The sequence below is a fragment of the Erpetoichthys calabaricus genome, chromosome 6 (genome assembly GCF_900747795.2).
Source record: "Erpetoichthys calabaricus chromosome 6, fErpCal1.3, whole genome shotgun sequence".
Taxonomy (NCBI): Eukaryota; Metazoa; Chordata; class Cladistia; order Polypteriformes; family Polypteridae; genus Erpetoichthys; species Erpetoichthys calabaricus.
The window spans coordinates 6,890,688-6,904,274 of record NC_041399.2 but is presented as its reverse complement, the minus strand read 5'-3'; positions in this window follow the sequence as shown (position 1 = coordinate 6,904,274).

Genomic DNA, 13,587 nt, shown 5'->3' with positions numbered 1-13,587 from the left:
TTGGGCCCTTGAGCAAGGCCCTTAACCTGCAATTGCTGAGCGCTTTGAGTAGTGAGAAAAGCGCTATATAAATGCAAAGAATTATTATTAAGTATATTTTGCAATTCAGACTTAAGAATGAACGAGTAAAAATTAATACGGAAAACAGAAATGTGCTAGTTAAGTTTACTTAAGTCTTTTGGTGAGAATAATACTGCCATGTAAACGTTACTTTAAGTTAAATTAGCTATGAACTGTGCAGGTGGAAATTGTTACCAAGTGAACCGTCACTCCAATTGGTTTGTTTTTTTTTCAGGGTGGGCTTTATAACAGAGTGGCTAGTTGAGAATATTAACGCTTGCTTGGAGTTTGCAAAAAAAAACTTATTTGTTAGAAAAAAATGATGGCACAAAAAAAAGACGTCGCTCTTTAACATTGAAGTCAGTGAGGAAAGAAAGAAAGAAAGAAAGAAAGAAAGAAAGAAAGAAAGAAAGAAAGAAAGAAAGAAAGACTGTTCTCTTTTACCTTTGGTTTCGCAGAGCCGGGCAGATTTAACTTTGGGCGACACGGGCACGGCAAGAGACGAATAATAATAATAACAAAAAAATCGGAATGGCGATTACAGCCACAGCCGTCTAATACAGTTAGTGCTCTCCGGGCACCGAGGGGCACCCCGACCCCACCTAAAGGTCATCGAAGTCTACTCCCCGCTGTTGACAACGATAGGTCTCCAAATGGGCTTCGAGCGGTCCGCTGGTTTAACTGAAGTAACGGGTAAGTGCTGCAATCGTTCGTGAGCCGGAGGATGTAATGACAGTTGATTAGTCAGATCTATCAACGAACACTTACATTCTGACTAGTAATGTCTAGGTGTGTGGTGCGCAGACGCTGATGTAAGAGACATCAATAGTATTTGACTGAAAACAGCTTGTAATTAAAGGCACTGGCAATTAAAAAATAATAAACTATTTCAATACTGTGTAATATTTAATAATTTTTTATCACTCTTTAATTTAATATTGTTTTTTATCAGTATGCTGCTGCTGGAGTATGTGAATTTCCCCTTGGGATTAATAAAGTATCTATCTATCTATCTATCTATCTATCTATCTATCTATCTATCTATCTATCTATCTATCTATCTATCTATCTATCTAATAATTAAACTACGAACCTAATAATATCGCCACAGTGGCTAGACGTGCAGACACACAGAGGTCAAAGGCGATTCTTCACGGTTGTCTTTTTTCGATCCCCTTTTCTGTTCTGCTCTTTTCTTTCTCGCCGATTCTTCACTTTACCTCAGAAAAAGTCTCCGTAAAAGTAAAGTGAGCTGCAGCGTTCAATTATTAAATCATTTAAATGAATTCATTTATTACACTTAATCTGTATAAGTATTCTACTGTTTTTTTCTTTCTTTTCATCATGAAAATAAGATGTCACATGTAAACCTTAGTATTCCAAATGTTCAGAGTCGTGCCAGTCGAAGCTCATTTGAAGCCCTAGGCGGGGGGTGGACGGGGTCGGCGCCCTTTGCTGTCTATAGCGGGACATTATTAGACTTCGAAGACCTCTGCGGGGGGAGAGGGGTGTTGGGGTTTCCTCTTCATTAACTGCCCCCCCCCCCCCCCCCCCCCACTCGATGTCCGGTGTGCGAACTCAGAAAAGAGGCACGCGCCTGATTTCCCCCAACTGTTGACGCCCCACCAAAACACACACACACACACTTCCCCCACATCTTTTCACGCTGATTGGTCATTTTGTTTACTTTATTTTTGTCACGTTTAAAAACGGGGTCTCGCATCGAAATTCATGCGGAGCTGCGGCCAAGAGAAATAGAATACATCTGCTTTTTTTTTTCTTTTGTGACACGCGATCCATGGACATGAATTAAAATTTACTGCGCGTTTGCATTACATTTTAAACTGTCACGAAAATTGCATGCCGTAGAGAAAGCAATCGATCATTTGGCCGATGTGTTTTTAATTATGAGCCGATGAAACTGTGAAATGAACCCACATGCTGTGTATTGCATTTCAACGGAGTTGACACGTTGGATTGCATTTAAATTTGGCACAAATCGTCTGCCATACAAGACTTCAATGTTAATTGTGCCCACACTGTAAAACAATAAAAAAAAATAGCTGGGTCCAATTTTTAAGATTACACACTTCAACTGCATGATGTATTTCTATCAATCTGAATCAAGCAAAGTTTTTGTCCTCTGATTTATTGAAATAATTTACATACTAAAGATAATTTAAAAATTAATATAAACAATAATACATTAAATAGACAGGTTGTACTTAAATGTGATTTGTTCATTACATTAAAAAGGATCACGTCTATTCATCTTACTATCGTTTCTGCATCTAAAGAAATATTTGGGTTCGTTTGGTAAGATTTACGTCTTTCAACTGTATGACAAATAGCCATTAATGTCCTTCGTTTAATCTCAAAAAAGTTTTGTTTTTCCTCTGATTTATACAATTGAAATTTATAAGATAGGCAAGTCTGAGAAAAAGAATGATTTAAACCATAATAGACTCGAAAAAAAATAGTAATTTTCTTCTTCTATTTCATCTTCTTCTTCTACTTCTGTATATTAATAAAGCTACACATTTCCATTCAATTAATACTATTCAAATGATTATTTATATTTAATAAATTAGAGTGTATATGTTTAAATTGCTTATATATATTTGTAATTATCATTTATATTTATCCATCCATCCATCCATTGTCCAACCCGCTATATCCTAACACAGGATCACGGGGGTCTGCTGGAGCCGCAGCCAGCACAGGGTGCAAGGCAGGAACAGACGTGGGCAGGGCACCAGCCCACCGCAGGACACACATAATCAATAGTATTCAAATGGTTATTTACCTATAATAAGTTATAGTTTATATTTTGAAATTATTTAAATTACATTTATACTCAATTATGTCTCTAATTATAAAAATATTTAAATATTATCAATATTATTTAAATGGTTATTTATATATAATAAGTTATAGTTTACATTTTTAATTATTTAGGTTATATTTATATTTTATTATATTTTTTTATTATAATGTATATTATATATGATCGATACTATTCAAATAGTTATTTATATATGTAATAAATTATGTCATATTTTTAAATTATTTAAAATATATTTATATTCAATTTATATATTTAATTCTAATATATACTTATATATTATCAATATTATTCAAATGATTATTTATATATAATAATTATAGTTCATATTTTTTAATTTTTTAGATTATTTTATAGTTATATTGAATTATATTTTTAATTATAATTTGTATATAACCAATACTATTCAAATGATTTTATGCTTCTTCTTCTGCTATATGTCAGTTATGCCACACACTGCCATTAAATCGATACTATTCAAATGGTTATATATAATAATCTATCATTTATATTTTAAAATTATTTCAATTATATTTATATATTAAAATTCACTTTCTTATTCTTCTTTATTTATTTATCTGGTTTGTACAATGCTATATACTGCATACGCTGCCGTTCTTTATTATATTCTGTAAGTGCCTTGAGCATGGGAAAGGCGCTATATAAATAAAATGTATTATTATTATTATTTATTATTATTATATTTAATTATATTTTAATCATAATGTATATGTATATATTATCAATACTATTCTAAAGATTACAGAACTTATATCTAATAAAATAGTTTATATTTTTAAATTATGTATATTATATTATATTTATATTTAACTATATGTTTAAATATAATATATATTTATGTAATATTATTTTTATATATTCATATAATACTTTTCAAATTGTTTTCTTCTTCTTCTTCTTCTTTCTATATGTCAATTATGCCACACATTTCCATTCAATCAATACTATTCAGATAGTTATTTTTATATAATAAATTGTAGTTTATATTTTTAAATTATGTATATTATATTTATGTTTAATTATATTTTAATTATAATTTATATTTATGTAATACTGTTATATTTATATATTTATATAATACTATTCAAATGGTTTTCTTCTTCTGCCACGAATTTCCATTCAATCAGTACTATTCAGATATTTATTTATATATAGTAAATTGTAGTTTATATTTTTTAATTATTTAAATCATATTAATATTCAATTATATTTGTAATTATAAGACATGCATACACACACGCGCACACTCACGCACACACACACACACATATTATATATATATATATATATATATATATATATATATATATATATATATATATATATACAGTGGTGTGAAAAACTATTTGCCCCCTTCCTGATTTCTTATTCTTTTGCATGTTTGTCACACAAAATGTTTCTGATCATCAAACACATTTAACCATTAGTCAAATATAACACAAGTAAACACAAAATGCAGTTTGTAAATGGTGGTTTTTATTATTTAGGGAGAAAAAAAAATCCAAACCTACATGGCCCTGTGTGAAAAAGTAATTGCCCCCTGAACCTAATAACTGGTTGGGCCACCCTTAGCAGCAATAACTGCAATCAAGCGTTTGCGATAACTTGCAATGAGTCTTTTACAGCGCTCTGGAGGAATTTTGGCCCACTCATCTTTGCAAAATTGTTGTAATTCAGCTTTATTTGAGGGTTTTCTAGCATGAACCGCCTTTTTAAGGTCATGCCATAGCATCTCAATTGGATTCAGGTCAGGACTTTGACTAGGCCACTCCAAAGTCTTCATTTTGTTTTTCTTCAGCCATTCAGAGGTGGATTTGCTGGTGTGTTTTGGGTCATTGTCCTGTTGCAGCACCCAAGATCGCTTCAGCTTGAGTTGACGAACAGATGGCCGGACATTCTCCTTCAGGATTTTTTGGTAGACAGTAGAATTCATGGTTCCATCTATCACAGCAAGCCTTCCAGGTCCTGAAGCAGCAAAACAACCCCAGACCATCACACTACCACCATCATATTTTACTATTGGTATGATGTTCTTTTTCTGAAATGCTGTGTTCCTTTTACGCCAGATGTAACGGGACATTTGCCTTCCAAAAAGTTCAACTTTTGTCTCATCAGTCCACAAGGTATTTTCCCAAAAGTCTTGGCAATCATTGAGATGTTTCTTAGCAAAATTGAGACGAGCCCTAATGTTCTTTTTGCTTAACAGTGGTTTGCGTCTTGGAAATCTGCCATGCAGGCCGTTTTTGCCCAGTCTCTTTCTTATGGTGGAGTCGTGAACACTGACCTTAATTGAGGCAAGTGAGGCCTGCAGTTCTTTAGACGTTGTCCTGGGGTCTTTTGTGACATCTCGGATGAGTCGTCTCTGCGCTCTTGGGGTAATTTTGGTCGGCCGGCCACTCCTGGGAAGGTTCACCACTGTTCCATGTTTTTGCCATTTGTGGATAATGGCTCTCACTGTGGTTCGCTGGAGTCCCAAAGCTTTAGAAATGGCTTTATAACCTTTACCAGACTGATAGATCTCAATTACTTCTGTTCTCATTTGTTCCTGAATTTCTTTGGATCTTGGCATGATGTCTAGCTTTTGAGGTGCTTTTGGTCTACTTCTCTGTGTCAGGCAGCTCCTATTTAAGTGATTTCTTGATTGAAACAGGTGTGGCAGTAATCAGGCCTGAGGGTGGCTACGGAAATTGAACTCAGGTGTGATACACCACAGTTAGGTTATTTTTTAACAAGGGGGCAATTACTTTTTCACACAGGGCCATGTAGGTTTGGATTTTTTTTCTCCCTAAATAATAAAAACCATCATTTAAAAACTGCATTTTGTGTTTACTTGTGTTATATTTGACTAATGGTTAAATGTGTTTGATGATCAGAAACATTTTATGTGACAAACATGCAAAAGAATAAGAAATCAGGAAGGGGGCAAATAGTTTTTCACACCACTGTATATATATATATATATATATATATATATATATATATATATATATATATATATATATATATATATATATATATAAATAAAATCAATACTATCAAAGGATTATTTATATGTAAGTGTACTTCATCAATAGAAACAGTAATACACAGGGAAGGCCAATCCTTTCTCTATTTATTTTGGATGGCTGCATTTTCGGTGTAAAAATACTGCTAACTCTACAATATAGTTGGCAAAAAAAAGAAAACAAAAAGTATCATAAGTCAGCTTACACAACCACACAAAACTCAATTAAGAATTACGGGGGGATCGGTTTACTGAAAGTGTTAAACATTCTTTCCAAATCTATAAACGTCTGGCGATCCTGTGGACCGCAAGGCAAACCAAAAGCGCGGATTTTATGTAAATAGGGGATAGTCACGTACGTAACACGTGCCTGTTTCAAGTTAAAGCGGTGTAAATCAACTGTGTATAATGAAAAGGAGCTTGCCATGCTTCAGCTGTTGAAAATGTGTTCATTTTGAGTAAAATAAAGTCAAAACAGGTGAGTAAAGATAACAATTCCCGATGCTAATATCGCTTCTGTTAAAATAAAATAAAATAAAGATTTTGTTTTATTGTGATGTAATTGTCTAAATGTGACATCTAAGGGAATTATGTCAATAACGCTATATGCATAAAACATGATTGTTTTGAGTTGTACTAACTTAAATTAGATAAAGTGAATATCTCTGGTTAGTTTATTTTCTTTTTCTTTTCTTTTCTTTTATTTTTGAGTATTTCTTTGTCACTTTCCCACCCAAATGTATTCTTTGCCGTTAATCAGCCGTGGCTACCTTTAAAGTCGGAGGTGCCACTGCGTTTCTTCAGAACGATGCCAAAGGAGACCCATTCTTGAAGGGACCATCAGTATAGGTTCCAGAAAGAGCCGTTATTTATTTACATCAGTAAGAGACTCCATAATTAATCAACCATAGACAACAGCAGCCGCGGGTTCTTTCTTTTAAAAGGACCCTCACTGCAGACCCTAACATGCCGGGTCACGCTGAGCTTTTTTCGATCCATTAGCATCCCCCTTTATAGCTCACGTTTAAAAATGAAGGTGCCAGAGCGGTTCTTCAGAGCGATGTCATCGGGGTTCTCGAAAGACCCAACCACTGGAATGTTTCAGAAAGAATCATGTATTTATTTAAATCTGTAACAGACTCCATACATGAATAACCATGAGCAGAAGGTAACAGATTCGTGAAATACCAACGACTCCTGATTTTAAAAGCATTACGTCCAGTAACATGCAGGCGAAGCCCAGGCTTTCTTAATCTGCTAGTGCCCTGCGGCCTGACATACATTAAAGATTTTTTTTTCTACCTTTTAGGAATTTATTTTTCAAAGTACAAAGAACCAACTTCATATGCAAAGAACCCGTAACTAGAATGAAGTGATTCTTTGTCAAGAAATGGAACCACGGAGCCCAGTAAAGAACCATATAGTGCCATTAAAGAAACAGTTTTTTGGAAAACTTTATTTTTTTCACATACTCTGAACCCAAAGAGCCAACATGCACAGAAGCCTTCCAAGAATTAAACTTCTTTTGTTTTTAATCAAGCGCTTTCTCTATGAGGAACCACGCAACCCAGTAAAGTGCCATTATAGGACCTTCACTTGTAGGAGCGGCTTCTTTAATGGCATTTTACTGGGTTGTGTGGCTCCTGGTATAGAGACATTGCTTGACAAAGAATTCTGTTTCATTCTGGGAAGAGTCCTTCGAATATCAAGTCAATGGGAAAGGCGCTATATAAATGAAATGTATTAGCATTTTGAAAAGCTTTACTCAAAAACTATTTGCTAAATGAACTTGTTCCACATAATTACTTTGAGTCGTTTTAAAATGAAACATTCGTTTTGATCTTATAAAACGAAGGTGCCGCATTAGTTCTTCGTAGCGATGCCCCTAGGAGGGCCATTTTAAGTTCCCAAAAGACCCATGCATATGAAGCAGCTTTAGCTCTGTATTATTCTCCATGCAGTATGACTATTCTGGGAACAGATTTGTAAAATCTCAGTGGGTTCCTGTTTTTAAAAGGACTCTCAGTGCACACAGTCACAGAGGTAGCCTACCAGTCATTTAAATATTTATTTTCTACATTCTTGAAAGCACAAAGCACCAACTTCACGTGCAAAGAACCCGTCCCAGAATAAAATGGTGCTCGGACATGCAATGGGTCAACAACGAACCGCACAACCCAGTCAAGAACCATCAAGTGCCATTAAATAATCAGGATTTGTTAAAGAGTGTGGAGTGGGGCCACGACAAAAAAAAAATCCTGTAGAATGGTGATTACCGCCTAAACCGGCCACTTCATTTATGAAAGCTTATAGGGGCGTACGCTCCATAAAGTCTGCGTTATGTATATAGAGGGGACACCAATTGGGTAACGCTCTGGGCACCAAGTGGGAGCAAGGTCATCAAAGTCTTTCTGGAAGGTTCCAGAAAGAAACCAGATCTGTGTAAAGGCTTCATTACAGTACAGTACTGTAATTAGGTCACAGACTTGTGAAATATCAAAAGGCTCAGGATTTGAAGAGGACTCTTCCTGCATACAATAACACAAGTAGGTTCAGGCCTGTGTAGCCTACCAAATATTCAATATTTCGTTTTATTTTCTCAAGTTTTTCAAAGCAGAAACAATTAACTCCATGTGGAAAGAACCCTTCCCGGAATAAAATGGTGGTTGGTCAATCACTGGTGCGACAAGGAACCGACCACACAACCAAGAACCGTTAAGTGCCTTAAGAGTGTACAACGCATAATAAAACTCAATTAAATTTAACGAATTGAGTAGAAACAAAGTTACTAGATTCCTTTCATTAAACGTATTTTTTTAATAACGTAAAGTTTATTCAACATTCTTTTAGTTAAGGATACACATTTGTAAGTCAATTGTAGGCAGTTTGGCGATTTAATAAATGCATAAAACACTAAAGGTGGGAACAGCGCGTCAGACAGCAAAGCAGATTCCATTTCGGTTGAGTGCGTTTTTTTATTACGTAATCTTAACGTGAGGTGTCATTGGTTGCACGGCTGCACTCGGTCCCCAATCAGGGTGGTTCGTAGGGTGGTGGGTGCAGCAACTCGCTGTAATCAGCGCATGCGCTCCCAACCGCTCTTTCGCTCTTAACGTTAACTATACAGTAATCCCTCGCTATATCGCGCTTCGCCTTTCGCGGCTTCACTCCATCGCAGATTTTATATGTAAGCATATTTAAATATATATATCGCGGATTTTTCGCTGCTTCGCGGGTTTCTGCGGACAATGGGTCTTTTAATTTCTGGTACATGCTTCCTCAGTTGGTTTGCCCAGTTGATTTCATACAAGGGACGCTATTGGCAGATGGCTGAGAAGCTACCCAACTTACTTTCTCTCTCTCTCTCTCTCTCTCTCTCTCTCTCTCTCTCTCTCTCTCTCTCTCTCTTGCGCTGACGTAGGTGGGTGTGAGCAGGGGGGCTGTTCGCACACCTAGATGATAGGGACGTTTCTACCTTCTGTGTGCAGCTGCTTCCTGAAGGACATGCTGCACGGTGCTTCGCATACTTAAAAGCTCAAAGGGCACGTATTGATTTTTGACTTTGTTTTACTCTGTCTCTCTCTCTCTCTATTTCTCTGCTCCTGACGGAGGGGGTGTGAGCTGCCGCCTTCAACAGCTTTGTGCCGTGGTGCTTCGCATACTTAAAAGCAAACAGCCCTATTGATTTCTTTGCTTTCCTCTCTATCTTTCTGACAGACTCTGCTCCTGACGGGCACTCCTTTGAAGAGGAAGATATGTTTGCATTCTTTTAATTGTGAGACGGAACTGTCATCGCTGTCTTGTCATGGAGCACAGTTTAAACTTTTGAAAAAGAGACAAATGTTTGTTTGCAGTGTTTGAATAACGTTCCTGTCTCTCTACAACCTCCTGTGTTTCTGCGCAAATCTGTGACCCAAGCATGACAATATAAAAATAATCATATAAACATATGATTTCTACTTCGCGGATTTTCTTATTTCGCGGGTGGCTCTGGAACGCAACCCCCGCGATGGAGGAGGGATTACTGTATTGTTGTATTGGAAACAACATAGGGTGGGCGACGTGTATCCAATTAGAAAAAAATATGTCAAAAATCGGCTTCCACGACCTCACAAAACCCATGACATTACGGGGAAAAAAATCTATTTCCTGAAAGGCCCGGTTTTGTCGCTAACGAACGGCGACAGTCTCCTCGTGCGCTTCTCCCTCATCTCTCACTCAGCGCTGTCTTCCGTTGCTCGAAGGCTTTCACCTGTGAAAGAAAACCACGCCTCCAAAAAAAACCTCCCCTTTAAGAGGCGTGGTCCTCTAAAGCAGTAGTCCCCAACCTTTTTGACAGCAAGGACCACTTTATTAGATGCAAATTTTTCCACGGACCGGTTGGGGGGGGGAGTGGGGGGGGGGGCAGTTTTATACACAATTTACATAACATTTCTATTATTATTAAGTTATTAAGCAGTTCGCATACGTTTGCAACCTGAGATTTTTCTTCTTTTTTTGCATATAACAAAGACATATGCTTTACATTTGCCATTCCAACAGATTGCACATCACAAACATTAACACTGTTATCGTTTTTTTCGTGTCTGCCGTTTCTATAGGAGGGTGACAATGAGTTAAATTCCAATGGATGTTTTTCAAATGTTGACAAGCAATAAGCAAAAGGTATCACTGAAAACCACAGAAAACAAAAACAGAAAAAAAAAAAAAAAACAGTATGAGGAAAGTTCGAAGAAAGAATTTTTTTTTACAATGTTTCTGTTTGGGGATCGTAGTGCAAACGTGCACAACTGAGCTGCGACCACAGATCTAACTGCTCTGTGGATGATTCATTCAGGCATTTCAAGGTCACTTCGTTGTAATGAAAGCATCAGCTGAATGTACTTCGTAGTAACGCGATTTCTATAGACTCGTGTCATATGGGGAAACAGTCGGGACCATAAAAATACTTTGTTGTAATACTCTCTCACCTCGGTCTCTCTCCTCTCTCTGCGCCGCTGCAAAGCCCCGCCCGCCAAGCGTTCTGAAAAGTCTGAGTGAGTCTCCGTTGCCAGCAGTTCTCTCGCGGCCCGGCTGTCAGACGGCTGCGGACCGGTAGTGGGTCGCGGACCGGTGGTTGGGGACCCCTGCTCTAAAGAATCTGATGAGTTACCAATGAAAATTGAGGCACAAAAGAACGAGAACATTCAAAACTATGAATTTACATTTATGTAATATGAACGAATTGCTAACATGGGCAGTGCGGACTTGGGAAAACCCAATTAAATACCTCACCTGCCCGATGTGGGGGCTGCAACATGGGGTCCCTTAAAGCGAAGTTCCCCTAGTGCAGGGGTAGGCAACGTCGGTCCTGGAGTGCCACAGTATGTGCAGGTTTTTGTTCCAACCCAGTTCCTTAACGAGAACTCAATTATTGCTGATGAAGCACATATTGCTTAAGTGACATTTTAATGCTTCATTTTAGTGGTCTCGCTTGTTAAGGTTCTCCAACCTTAATTGCTTATTTCAATCTTAAACTGCTGCATTCAGTGTTTTAATTGCTCCTTATTAGCAATAAGATGTAAAAGACAAAGCAGCCAGCAGTTCTCCAGCTAGCTTTTTTCCAGTTACATCTGTGTGTGTTCATCATGCACCGTTTGATTTAATAAAACACTTAATAGAAAAATGTGACAGACTGAAAATGATCTGTTTTAGGCTTCAAATCATTTGGATGATATCCTTGGAAAGGAAAAAAATCTACGATATAAGAGCCTTACATTGCACAGACTAACAAGCCATAAAATTAAATAAGGTCTGAGATTGGCAATGATTGGTTTCTAATTAAGCAATTGGGTTGGAATGAAAACCTGTAGCCACTGCGGCTCACCAGGACCGACATTGCCTACCCCTGCCCTAGTGGCTCAAAATGGGTTAATCGCTGGCATTACAAGTTCAGTAACTATCCAGAAAGTTCAGAACCTACCCCACAGTTTCCCACCTTTTAATGTTGTCGCAGAGACGGTAAACTCGTACATTCAGTGGGTTTGGGATGTTAACTGTAAGTAAAAATAACAGCTTGAATGACTTCCGAAAAGATTTTTTTTTTTACTGGCTAAAATTGCGCAATTTTAAATATATATTTGTGGTAATGCTTTTGTGCTCAGGGCTTTACCACCGGAAAATAAAAAAAACCTGGACGGGCACCAATAAATGCAAAGGCATTTTGTGCTTTGTAAGAATAAAGACACTTTAAAATTGTGTTTTCATCGTTTTTCTTGTGAATTAATAAATTGTAATTCTTCATAATTTACACATCATTTAATAAAAAAAAAAAGAAAACGTTTCAAGGAAAGGACCAGTTAGGGGTCCATGGCGCATGCCACTGCCTCACAGAAAGGATACCACGCCGGGTTCACATGCACTTTTCAGCGGTTCTCAAACTGTGGGGCGCCCCTAACCCCCCCCCCCCCCCCCGCCATAACAAAAAGGGGGGCGCGAAGATGTGAAAAAAAGAAAACAAGAATCGAAAATTTGAAAAATACATCTATTGAAACCAAAACAAATTAACTTAATTCTGATAGTAGAAAAATAAATATAGAGTTAGATAAATGTCAATAAAAGATAAGTAGGTATAATAAAATATGCATCTATCATATATCATTAATTTAAAAAGAACAAATTGGTATTAGTGGGCTCCTTTCAAAAAAACGTTACGGGGGGGGGGGGGGCGCGATTAAAACTGTTATGAAAACTCGGGTCGCAAATGCTTACAGGTTGAGAAACGCTGGTTTAATGGCAGCTTATGTGGTTCTTCATGGAATCTTTCCTTGCCCTAACTTATTGGTTCCTTGCATTTGAAATTGATGCTTTGAGCTTAGAAAAACGTTCTTAATATGTAGAAAAAAACAGATATCTTTAATGTATAGTGGGCTGCAGGACACTAACATTAAGATTAAGGAAACCTGGATGTAGCATGTGCTATTGGACATATACAGCAGTCCTTTTAAAATCAGGAGCCATCGGCATTTCACAAATCTGTTACCAGCTAGTCATGGTTATTTACTACTGAGCCTGTTACCGATCTAAATAAATAAACAGATGTTTCTGGAAAACTTCCTGCGGCTGGGTCTTTCGGCAACCAAAAAAATGGCTCCCCTATGGAATTGCTCTGAAGAACCACCTTTATTTTTAAGAGTGCAGTTTGCATGTTTTCCCGGTATCCATGTGAATGGACTGATGATGCTGCTGCACGTCAGTGGGATCACCCCACTGCCTATTGTTTAAATGGTATAGGCTCCAGGTGCCTGACAACCCCACCTGAGATAGACGGATATGGACGCAGTAAGATATAGATCTTCTTTGGAGGTCAATGTTCAGATGTGTGCATCCACACTGGGCCAGTGTTGCCCTGATGTGCAAACCGCAATCGGGCCACTGCAATTGGCTGCCTGCATGTTGGGTCTACAGTGGGGCCCAGTGTCACTTGGTTGTCAGGGGAACATGAAGTGCACAAGAAAACATCTGCACGGGCTATAGAAGCAAATCATAATGGGAGGTTGTGAGCATGCGCCGATAGCGCGTTGCCACGCCCACCGCACCACGAACCACCTGGACTGGGACTCGAGCGCAGCCGGTGACAACTCAGCACAACGCTGGAGCAGTGTGAGGTTTTTTTTTT